This window comes from Xyrauchen texanus, chromosome 7, assembly GCF_025860055.1.
Source record: "Xyrauchen texanus isolate HMW12.3.18 chromosome 7, RBS_HiC_50CHRs, whole genome shotgun sequence".
In the NCBI taxonomy this organism is placed as follows: domain Eukaryota; kingdom Metazoa; phylum Chordata; class Actinopteri; order Cypriniformes; family Catostomidae; genus Xyrauchen; species Xyrauchen texanus.
In genome coordinates this window covers 20178050-20189445 of record NC_068282.1, presented here as the reverse complement: position 1 = coordinate 20189445, position 11396 = coordinate 20178050, and positions in this window count along the sequence as shown.

Sequence of the window (11396 nt, the reverse complement as noted above, 5' to 3'; positions counted from 1 at the left end):
TGCAAACGAACCACAGACTCAGCAGCAACAGGGATGGAATGCGAGTAGAGCTGAGACAAGTAAGAAATTCTGATCAAGGCAGGTACTACTGCGGACTTGATAAAGAAGGAACCGACTGGTATGAAACGATTGACATAATTATAGTTGAAGCAGCTCCAACAACGACGACAAGACATTTTGAGGCACCTGAGCTTGAACGAGAGACAGAGGAAGAGATGGCTTGGATGGGAAATGGAGACATAAGAAAAGGTCAAGCGAATCCTGAAGTGCAGAAGGCCATGATGAGTTGTCAAGGGAACAAGGCCTGTGCTCTGGCGATGTTGCAAAAGGAAGAACTGGAGATATCAACGAGCTGTTGGCTTTGTCTGCAAATGTCTCATGCTTGGAAAGCGGTCCCACTGACTGTAGCGACAGCAGAAGAAACAAAGTGCCTGATTCCACAGCAAATGACTGATGTGCTCAAAGCTGTGAGTGATCTGGAGAAAGGAAAGACACCAACAAGGCGACCTGCGGATGACTGCGACCATGTACAGCAGTATAACCACACTGATATGGCGATTCCACCTCTGAGAGTGACGGAGACACAGGGTGATGTATGCATTTGTCATCAACGACAAAGAAGTCAACTTCACATGCTCATTCAGCAAGCCACATGAAACTTCACCTGCAGCAGTGTGGGTGTGTGGCAACAGGGGATTTCATCAGATGACATAAGAAATGGAGAGGGTGTTGTTATCAAGCTTTGATGAATGTGGGTACATCTGTGTATTTGCCAAACAAGGCACCTGGGGTGGGAAGAAAAAAAATTAAAAATTATGAAATTTTACCTGGTGTATTGCCAAAGCACTATGCAGGGTACACATTATCCGATCCGTGGACGATGCCTGGAGCGAATGTGGGGTGGTCATTGTTCTTAGGGGTGGGTACAACAGTAACAATTAATAAGATAAATGGGGTAGCATGGACAGTATTAGCAATAGCTAATAGCACAGAAAATGCTTTGACAATGATAAATGATGAAATGAAACAGTTAAGAGATGCAGTCATTCAAAACAGGTTGGTTCTTGATATGTTAACTGCAGAGAAAGGGGGAGTTTGCAAAATGTTGGGAATGTCTTGTTGTTTCAATATTCCAGATTACAGTGACAACATAACGAATGTAACTGAACACATGAGAAAAGCCGTACAGGAGCCAGAACATATTGAAAGTACATGGGTTACTTGGTTTATGAATCTCTGGGGAGGATGGGGGTATTGGCTGATTCAAACTGTGTTACCAATTGCGGTGGTAGGACTGTTAATATTGTTATGTTTACCATGCATCATAACATGTGTTTCCAGCTCAGTACAGAGACTGGTTAAAGCAGGGGTGTGTGTTCAAATGGTAAAAATGACATTATATCCAGAGGATGACAAAAACAAATATGATGATACAAGTAGCGAGAGTTACTGTGAAATGTGTTAAAATGGAGCATTTTAGAGCATTCTCAGAGCATCTCTGAGAATGTTTTGATATGTAAAGAGGGTTATAAGCAGCTGTCATCCGTGTTACGAGATGACGTACAAGGAGAGGGTTTGAAATGAGGGATTTTATTATACTTTATTCTTTGTATTTTTTACAGCCTGCTGACATAACCAAAGTGTTAAATTGATGTGTTTTTCCTACTTAATCTGTACACTATTTCTTGTTTATACTGAAGTGACTGAGGGTCTGATTTTATGTCAGATGTGCAGTAACAGTGTTTACTCATTTTGCTTTCTAATACTTAAGGGGACTATCCCCACAAAAAAAAGCCTAAGCTTTTCTTTTTTTCTTTTTTTCCTTCCAAAATATTATTTCACAAATGTTTAAGAGAGTGATCATTTATGCAAAAATCAGAGATGAAGAGTGCAAGTGTGATGATCTGACTTAAAATTTGTCTTATTGTTTATTATTGTGATTGAGTAATCTGAATGATAAAAAGCGGGGAATTGTTGTAGAAATTTTGATACTAATTGAACAGTAATAATCATTGCAGGGGAATGCCTCTGTGTCTGAGGAATGCAGAGGAGGAGGATCTGCTTCTGTCAGAGACCTTGGATAAAAAGAGGTATAAAATACCAGTCAGCCCTCCCCTCTGGGTCCCACTCACAGCACAGATTAACTCCTGTGTAATGACCGGGTCCTTCTTGCAAGAATAAATAATTTTAAAAGACTTTTTGAGTCAGAGTGTCTCTTACGCAGTGATAATGGTTGGTTGATAATTTTTTGCCACAACATACCCTAGACAGGGCCGCAGACCAGGGAGTCAGTTTGGATGGTACGGCGGGAGAAATTCAGCTGTCGAGTTTGTCTGTAATGCTGGTAAAGGTCATCGCAGACTTGGAGGATCTGGCTGTAATACATCGATCGATCACTTCCATGGAGACGAAATTCACTGTGTCGGTTACAAGAATGGGGGATGTCGAGAAACGGATCGCTTATCTGGAGTCATCGGAGAGGGAATTAGCTGCTAACCCGCTAGCGACCAAAGGGGAAACAGGCCCCGATCAATTCTGGCCAAATTTCTGAGATCATCCGATAAAGATCTTGTGTAACGCGAGGCAAGGAGTAAAGGAAAGCTTTCTTGGAAGAACCACAGCATTTTCTTGATCCCAGACTTTGCAAATTCGACAAGAGAGAAATGTGATAGTCAAGGAATGCAAGAATCTCTTACATCAATGGAAGGTAGCTTTTGCTCTGATGTTCCTGGCCAAATTGAGAATAGATACTATGGATGGCAGTAGAGAATTTACATGCCCACAGCAAGCATTATCCTTCATAAAGACATTGCAGTGTGTAAGCCATTTAGTGATTTTCATGTTGCTGCCTAGTGGACCTGACTCACTGAACATATACTCGAATGCCTGAGGAAGCTGGGCGCCTTCTTTGTTTCTTTTTTGTGCTGGTTCCGCCTAGCGGCTGGAGTTTGGTTTGTGTAATATAATTTCTTCAGGACAGCTTGTGCATGAATCTGCAGATTTTTGGTGCTTATGCCTCCTGTTGCCTGGAGTTTGTTTTGTGGAATATCTCTTGCAGGACATTGGAGTGATTGGGTCTTTTGTTTTACACATGGATTGGCCGAATGGGCCAGATTACTGAACATTCGTTTGACTGCTTGAAGAAATGAACAGCGTTATTTTTTTTTGCTGGTTCCGCTAGTGGGTGGAGGTTGTTCTGTGGAGGAACACACTTTCGGGCCATTTATGCTGATGAATTACAAAAAAAAAATTAAAAACACATTTTTGGTGTTTATTCCATTTATTGGCTGGAGTTTGTTTTATAGACTATTTTTTGCTCTGTAATTCTGTCTAAATTTGTATAGAAGCAATGGACTTGAACAATCCGATGGCAAAGTTGTCACGGGGACTCTCTTTTGGCTTTAGAGGGACTGTTTGACTTTAGAAGGATGGACACCGGTTGGCGCTGTCATGCGTGAGGCACGTGTCGTGCGCACGTTTTTCTTTTTTCTGTTTGTTTGATTTGGGGGGAAGTTTGGGGTTTGATTGTTACACTAATGTTAGAATGTAGTCTTTATAATGTTGTTTTTGACACACAATAACTTTTCTCTATTATGACAAATGTTAATATGTGTGGATTTGTCATGTTCATTGGTGTCTTTTGTCTTCGTGCTTTTATGTTGAAGTTCAGTTTAGTCACTGTTTCCTGGTTCCTGTTTCCTGTTTGGTTTTTGTAGTCCTTTTTAGTTTGTTATTATGATTGGTGTTCCCTTGATTGTTTCTTCCAGGTGTCCCTCATTCTCTTGTTTGTTCCTTGCTGTATTTAAACCCTGGTTCTTTGTTCAGTCATTGTCAATCGTTGTTGATGTTTATGGATGTTTGTTCTTCGCCTTTCCACCTGTTCTCCCCATTCGTGGTCCCTTGACATCTTCGTGCTTTTATGTTTATTTTTCACATCGTGGATGTTTGGTTTGTTCCTGTTCAGTCTGTTTTACTTTAAATAAATACGTACTGCATTTAGATCCTTGCCCCTCGTCTCCTTCATCTACTCAGCGTTACAGAAAGATTGACCAATTAATGGATCTAGCAGTACTTCAGGCGAGCTGTTGCTTGTTGAATCTGAGGCAAGAAAACCGTCCGGTGGAGGACCATGTCCGAGATTTTTTGGAGCTGGCGTGTGCCACAGACTTCCCTGACTCCTCCCTGGTGGTTTTCTTCCGGGATGGCCTGACCAGTTCGCTCAGGGAGCGGTTGCCACCGGCGACGCGCGGCTGGACGCTCCGCGATTTCGTGGAGGTGACGCTGCTGGCATGCGGCTCGCCGTTCACTGTGGGTGTGGTTGAGAGGGTTCCTGCCTCTCCTCCCACAGTGGTGACCCTCCAGTCGTCCATGGCTGTTCCTGTTTCGCCTGCTCCACCTTCCAACAAGCCAACCCCCACGCCTGCCCCGTTCTGTGAGCCAGAGCCCACGCCTGCCCCGGTCTGCGAGCCAGAGCCCTCGTCAGCCCCGGTCTGCGAGCCTGCGCCCTCGTCAGCCCCGGTCTGCGAGCCTGCGCCCTCGTCAGCCACGGTCAGCGAGCCTGAGCCCTCGTCAGCCACGGTCAGCGAGCCAGAGCCCTCGTCATCCACGGTCAGTGAGCCAGTGCCTGTAGCATCGACTGTCCCTGAGCCAGCGCCTGTAGCCTCGACCGTCCCTGAGCCAGCGCCTGTAGCCTCGACCGTCCTTGAGCCAGCGCCTGTAGCCTCGACCGTCCTTGAGCCAGCGCCTGTAGCCTCGACCGTCCTTGAGCCAGTGCCAGTAGCCATGACCGTCCTTGAGCCAGCGCCAGTAGCCATGACCGTCCAAGAGCCAGCGCCAGTAGCCATGACCATCCAAGAGCCACCGCCCCTCGAGCCTCCCAGGGCTCCGCCTCAAGTCCATCGAGCCTTCCAGGGCTCCTCCTCTCGAGCCTCCCAGGGCTCCGCCTCTCAAGTCTCTCGAGCCTCCTAGTGCTCCGCCTCTCCAGTCTCTCGAGTCTTCCTGGGCTCCTCCTCCCGAGCCTCCCAGGGCTCCGCCTCTCCAGTCTCTCGAGTCTTCCAGGGCTCCTCCTCCCGAGCCTCCTAGGGCTCCGCCTCACCAGTCTCTAGAGTCTTCCAGGGCTCCTCCTCCCGAGCCTCCCAGGGTTCCGCCTCTCAAGTCTCTCGAGTCTTCCAGGGCTCCTCCTCCCGAGCCTCCCAGGGCTCCACCTCTCAAGCCTCTCGAGTCTTCCAGGGCTCCTCCTCCCGAGCCTCCCAGGGCTCCGCCTCTCGAGCCTTCCAGGGCTCCACCTCTTGAGCCACCCAGGGCTCCGCCCCCCGAGCCTCCTACGGCTCTGCCCCCAGAGCCTTCTACGGCTCCGTCTCCTGAGCCTCCTACGGCTCTTCTCCCAGAAACTCCAGAGCCTTCTAGGGCTCCACCTCCCGAGCCTCCTACAGCGCCCCCTCCCTCAGTTCTGCCTTCAGAGCCTTCCAGGTCTCCGCCTCTAAAGCCTCCTATGGCGCCACCTTCCTCGGCTCAGCCTTCAGAGCCTCCCACGGCTCCGCCTCCTGGGCCTCCGGAGCCATCCTCAGCTCCGCCTTCCTCAACCCTGTCTCCTAGGCCTTCCTCGGCTCCGCCTCCTGAGGTACCCTTAGCTGCGCCACCTGAACTTCCCTTGGCTCCGCCTTCAGAGCCTTCTTCGCCCTCGCCTCCTTTGGCTCCGCCTCCTGAACCTCCCTCGGCTCCACCTCCAGAACCTCCTTCAGTTCCACCTCCTGAGCCTCCCTCGGCTCCGCCTCCGGAGTCTCCCGAGCCTCTCCTGGCTCCGCCTCCGAAGCCTCCATCGGCTCCGTCTTCAGAGCCTCCTTCGCCCTCGCCACCTTCGGCTCCGCCTCCGGAGCCTCCTTCAGCTCCACCTCCTGAGCCTTCCTCGGTTCCGCCTCTGGAGCCTCCCTCAGCCCCGCCTCAGAAGCCTCCCTCAGCCTCGCCTCCGACGCCTCCAAGGTCCATCCCGGCTCCGCCTCTCCCGGCTCGGCCTCCGAAGCCTCCCTCGGCTCCGCCTCTTGAGCCCACCACGGCCCAGCCTACGCCTCCTTCGGCGCCGCCTCCCAAGTCCTCTACGGCTCCGCCTCTTGAGACTCCCTTGGCTCCGCCTCTTGAGCCTCCCTCGTCTCCGCCTCCTGAGCCCACCACGGCCCAGCCTACGCCTCCTTCGGCGCCGCCTGCCAAGTCCTCTACGGCTCCGCCTCCGAAGTCCTCCTTGGCCCTGCCTCACACGGCTCCGCCAGCCTCTGTCCTAAGGCCAGCTCCCAGGTCTCCTGTACCGGCCTCTGCCCAGAGGCCAGCTCCCAGGTCTCCTGTTTTGGCCCCTGCCCAGAGGTCAGCTCCCAGGCCACCCAAACCAGCTACTGCCCCATGGCCCGCTCCCAGACCTCCTAATCTGGTGCTCGCCTCGTGGCCAGCTCCCGAGCCCCCCAGGCCTATCCCCACATTGTGGCCGCCTTCCAGGCCTCAATGTCCCTGCCCGGTTGACACCCCCCAGGCCACCGGACCCGGTCCCCTTGACACACCCCCATAGACTGTTTGCCTGCCCTCTCGGCCTCCCTGGTCTGCCTCTCTACCCTCTCGACCTCCCTGGTCTGCCTGCCTCCCGTGGACTGCCTAATTGCCCCGTGGACTGTCTCAGTGGCCCCGTGGACTGTCTCAGTGCCCCTTGTACCCCCGTGGACTGTCTGTGCCCCTTGTGCCCCCTTGAACTGTCTGTTTGCCCCTGGTGCCCTCATTTTGTTTTTTCTTTGTGGGTCTTTTTTGTCTTTTGTTTTTTTTGGATCGTCTGGAATCCGATCCTTTGAGGGGGGGTTCTGTCACGTTCATTGGTGTCTTTTGTCTTCGTGCTTTTATGTTGAAGTTCAGTTTAGTCCCTGTTTCCTGTTTCCTGGCTCCTGTTTGGTTTTTGTAGTCCTTTGTAGTTTTTTATTATGATTGGTGTTCCCTTGATTGTTCTTCCAGGTGTACCTCATTCTCTTGTTTGTTCCTTGCTGTATTTAAACCCTGGTTCTTTGTTCAGTCATTGTCAATCGTTGTTGATGTTTATGGATGTTTGTTCTTCGCCTTTCCACCTGTTCTCCCCGTTCGTGGTCCCTTGACGTCTTCGTGCTTTTATGTTTATTTTTCCCATCGTGGATGTTTGGTTTGTTCCTGTTCAGTCTGTTTTACTTTAAATAAATACGTACTGCATTTAGATCCTTGCCCCTCGTCTCCTTCATCTACTCAGCGTTACAGGATTATCTCTCTCCATGTGGAATGTGAATAGGCTGGGGCACACCATAAAAAAAGGTTATTTATTTACTTAAACATAAGAAATGTGATGTAGTGTTTCTTCAAGAAATGCACCTTTACCCCGCAGGAAGCTGAAACATTTGAAAAGATATGGGGTGGGTATTTGTTCTTCAGTGCTGGCTCGAGTAAGAGCAGGGGAGTCATAACATTGATAAGTAAACATCTACAGTTTAAATGTCTCAAACAGATTAAAGATAAATTAGGAAGATTAATTGTCATATTGTTTTAGGCTAATTTTTGATTTTGGCTAATATTTATGCACCTAATGCTGATGATCAGGGCTTTCTTATAGATCTTGAAGAGATGTTCCATTGGGAGGAGACTTTAATATTTTGGTGGACTCAGTCCTTGATCATAGTGAAGCAAAAGTGTCCAAACCCCCTAGAGCAATATTGACGCTTCTCAGGATGTGTAAAAATATTGGCCTTACAAATATTTTGAGACATTTTTTTCAATCCATTAGATTTATTCTAGAATAGATTTTTTATTTAAGTTCCTCATTTTATCTGTTGTTGATTGCTCAATTGAAAACAGCTTAGTCTCAGATTATGACCTGGTGGGTTTAGAGTTGTTGGCACATATAGAGAAAAATAAATCATCTAGTTGGCACTTCAATGTATCCCTTTTGCAAAATCCTGAATTCCAACAAATGTTAAAGGCTGAAATTAATTTTTATATGGAGACCAACTGGTCCTCAGTATCCTCTGTAGGCGTGGCTTGTGAGGCACTTAAGGCTGTTATGAGGGGCCGGATCATACAGTATGTGTCATTCACCAAAAAATACAAAGCCCAAGATTGGCCCGATTGAAATACAGATATAATACTATTTTGTTGCAGAAGGTGGAGTTTTGGCTGGGGACAAAGCAGGGAAGCTTTTGGCTAGATACATAAAGCAAAGAGAGTCTTTTTCTGCCATTCCCTCAGTGAAATCTGCTGGTGGGGAAATATTTACCTCAGCCATTAATATGAATAATGCTTTTAAAGAATTCTATCTTGATCTCTACAGTTCTACGCCTTTGTCTACTGATGAAGATATTAAGAACTTTGTGGAACCATTATAACTCCCTAAACTGACGACTGAGCAAAATAATTATCTTGATTCTGAGATAACCTTGTTATAAAAAAGGAAATTTTGTAGAAATGTAATATCTGAGTCTATATTGGTGTTGTACATACAAAAAAAAAACATTTACAGCATTTTCTACAAAAATGAAAAAATTATTTTAATGAAAGTGATGTAACCATCAAGTAAAAGGTATTGAAGACCAGCTTTCATTGCATTTTTATTACATGTCAGTGTACAAAATGATATATATATATATATATATATATATATATATATATATATATATATATATATATATATATATATATATATATATTATACTTATGCCAACAATTCATTTTTTATATATATATAAATTTCAGCTTTTAATGAGACTTATATTTTTTGGATGGTTACACCACTTTTCAGACATTTTTTACACTAGCCGCCAGAAAAATGATTACTCAGAAATTTAAACATATGCATCATAGCAGACGTGTATTCAACTAATCATTTTCTGTGAATTACATTTTAATGTATTTTTGAATAACTTGATATGAAAACTCAAAATACAATAATTAGCCTATAAATAAAAAGATTGAGAATCATCTTCAGTAATTTTCAACAGAGTTTTGACCCTAATTTTCTAGGTAGACTTGTAGTTCAATGAAGCATGTGCTGACTGTTTTCCTGAATAATCGAGGTCAGAAGACCACATAAGATTTTGCACACTTGATGTACTGTATTTTTGTTACAAAATGAGGACAGAGATTTGGTTAAGTTGCTTTTTAGACTCCATGTTTACTTCTTCACTTTATTATTATTATTATTATTATTATTATTATTTTTAGTGTAAAATATTTATTATAAATCATCGACTTACCAACATAAATGCATAGTATGAATGCTGACAGCATTTCAAAAGGTCAGGAAATAGTCTTACATAGGGCCTTTAAAGATAGATGACTGTTGAGATTAAAATTTGTACATTGATCAGCGATTGCAACCATGCTTTGAAGTGAAAATGACAAAGGATATGAGTAATTTTTGCCAGAAGTTTTTTCATTACTATAAATCTAAAAAGTGTGCATTTATTTAGAAATACCCCAGAGATTTCATGCATGTCTTTGCATTTACTAAAGAAAAAGAGGAAAAGATTTCAGCCATTTTTAAATAATAAAATGTCACATTTCAATTATTAATAGCCACATAAATAAAAAGAAACCAAGTATACTCTCACAAAGCACTTCATTTGGAACACCTGTACACCTACTTATTCATACGATTATTTAATTTGTCAATCATGTGGCAGAGTTTACAGTGCATAAAATCACACAGATATGGTTCAGGAGCTTCAGTTAATATTCACATCAACCATTATAATGGGGAATAAATGTGATTTCGACCATGGCATGATTGTTGGTGCCAGACGGGCTGGTTTGAGTATTCCTGTAACTGCTGATCTCCTGGGATTTTCACACACAACTGTCTCTAGAGTTTACACCGAATGGTGCCAAAAACAAAAAACATCCAGTGAGCAGCTGTTCTGTGGACAAAAACGCCTGGTTGATGAGAGAGGTCAACGGAGAAAGGCCAGACTGGTTCGAGCTGAAAGAAAGGCTACGGTAACTCTAATCGATTTTGTGTGAGAACAGACCAAAATATAAGTCCTTTTTCAATGTACATCTTGCCATTTCAGTCCCTAGGCACGATCATGATTTCAAGCGTGATTACACTTCCTAGTGCCTGATGCATGCAAAGAGATCTAGATGGCGCTAGGAAGTGTAATTGAATCTTTACTACTGATGTCAAGATTTATTTTGAAAAAGTTATATTTTGGTCTGTTCTTGCCTAAAATCGATTAGATCTCTTAAGAGGACATGGATTAAACCAGTAGAGTCATATGGGTTACTGTTATACTGCCTTTATGTGCTTTTTGGTGCTTTAACATTTTGGTCACAATTTACTTGCACTGAAATGATCTACAGAGTTGAGGTATTCCTCTAAAATCTTCATTTGTTGTCATACAGATTTGACATGGCATGAGGGTGAGTAAATTATGAGAGAATTTTCATTTTTGGGTGAACTATATCCTTTAAGAGGACAGAGAGGCAGGGGTCACGTGATGCCATGTGAACGGCGAGCTCTGCACACTTTGTTAGTTTTGAATACTTTTTATGTCATAAACTGGTGAGATTCGATACACTATGATTCTTAACTGTTTTATGAAGATAATATGTCAAAGAATTCAAAATCCCGACCTCAGGAGATATTAAAAGACACTTGAGTGCTCAAGCTGATACCCTAGACAGGGCCGCAGACCAGGGAGTCAGTCTGGATGGTAAGGCGGGAGAAATTCAGCTGTCGAGTTTGTCTGTAATGCTGGTAAAGGTCATTGCAGACTTGGAGGATCTGGCTTTAATACATCGATCGTTCACTTCCATGGAGACGAAATTCACTGTGTCGGTTACAAGAATGGGGGATGTCGAGAAACGGATCGCTTATCTGGAGTCATCGGAGAGGGAATTAGCTGCTAACCCGCTAGCGACCAAAGGGGAAACAGGCCATGACCAATTCTGGTCAAATTTCTGAGATCATCAGATAAAGATCTTGTGTAACAGGAGGCAAGGAGTAAAGGAAAGCTTTCTTGGAAGAACCACAGCATTTTCTTGTTCCCAGACTTTCTGAATTCGACAAGAGAGAAATGTGATAGTCAAGGAATGCAAGAATCTCTTACATCAATGGAAGGTAGCTTTTGCTCTGATGTTCCCGGCCAAATTGAGAATAGATACTATGGATGGCAGTAGAGAATTTACATGCCCACAGCAAGCATTATCCTTCATAAAGACATTGCAGTGTGTAAGCCATTTAGTGATTTTCATGTTGCTGCCTAGTGGACCTGACTCACTGAACATACTCGAATGCCCAAGGAAGCTGGGCGCCTTTTTTGTTTCTTTTTGTGCTGGTTCTGCCTAGCGGCTGGAGTTTGGTTTGTGTAATATAATTTCTTCAGGACAGCTTGTGCATGAATCTGCAG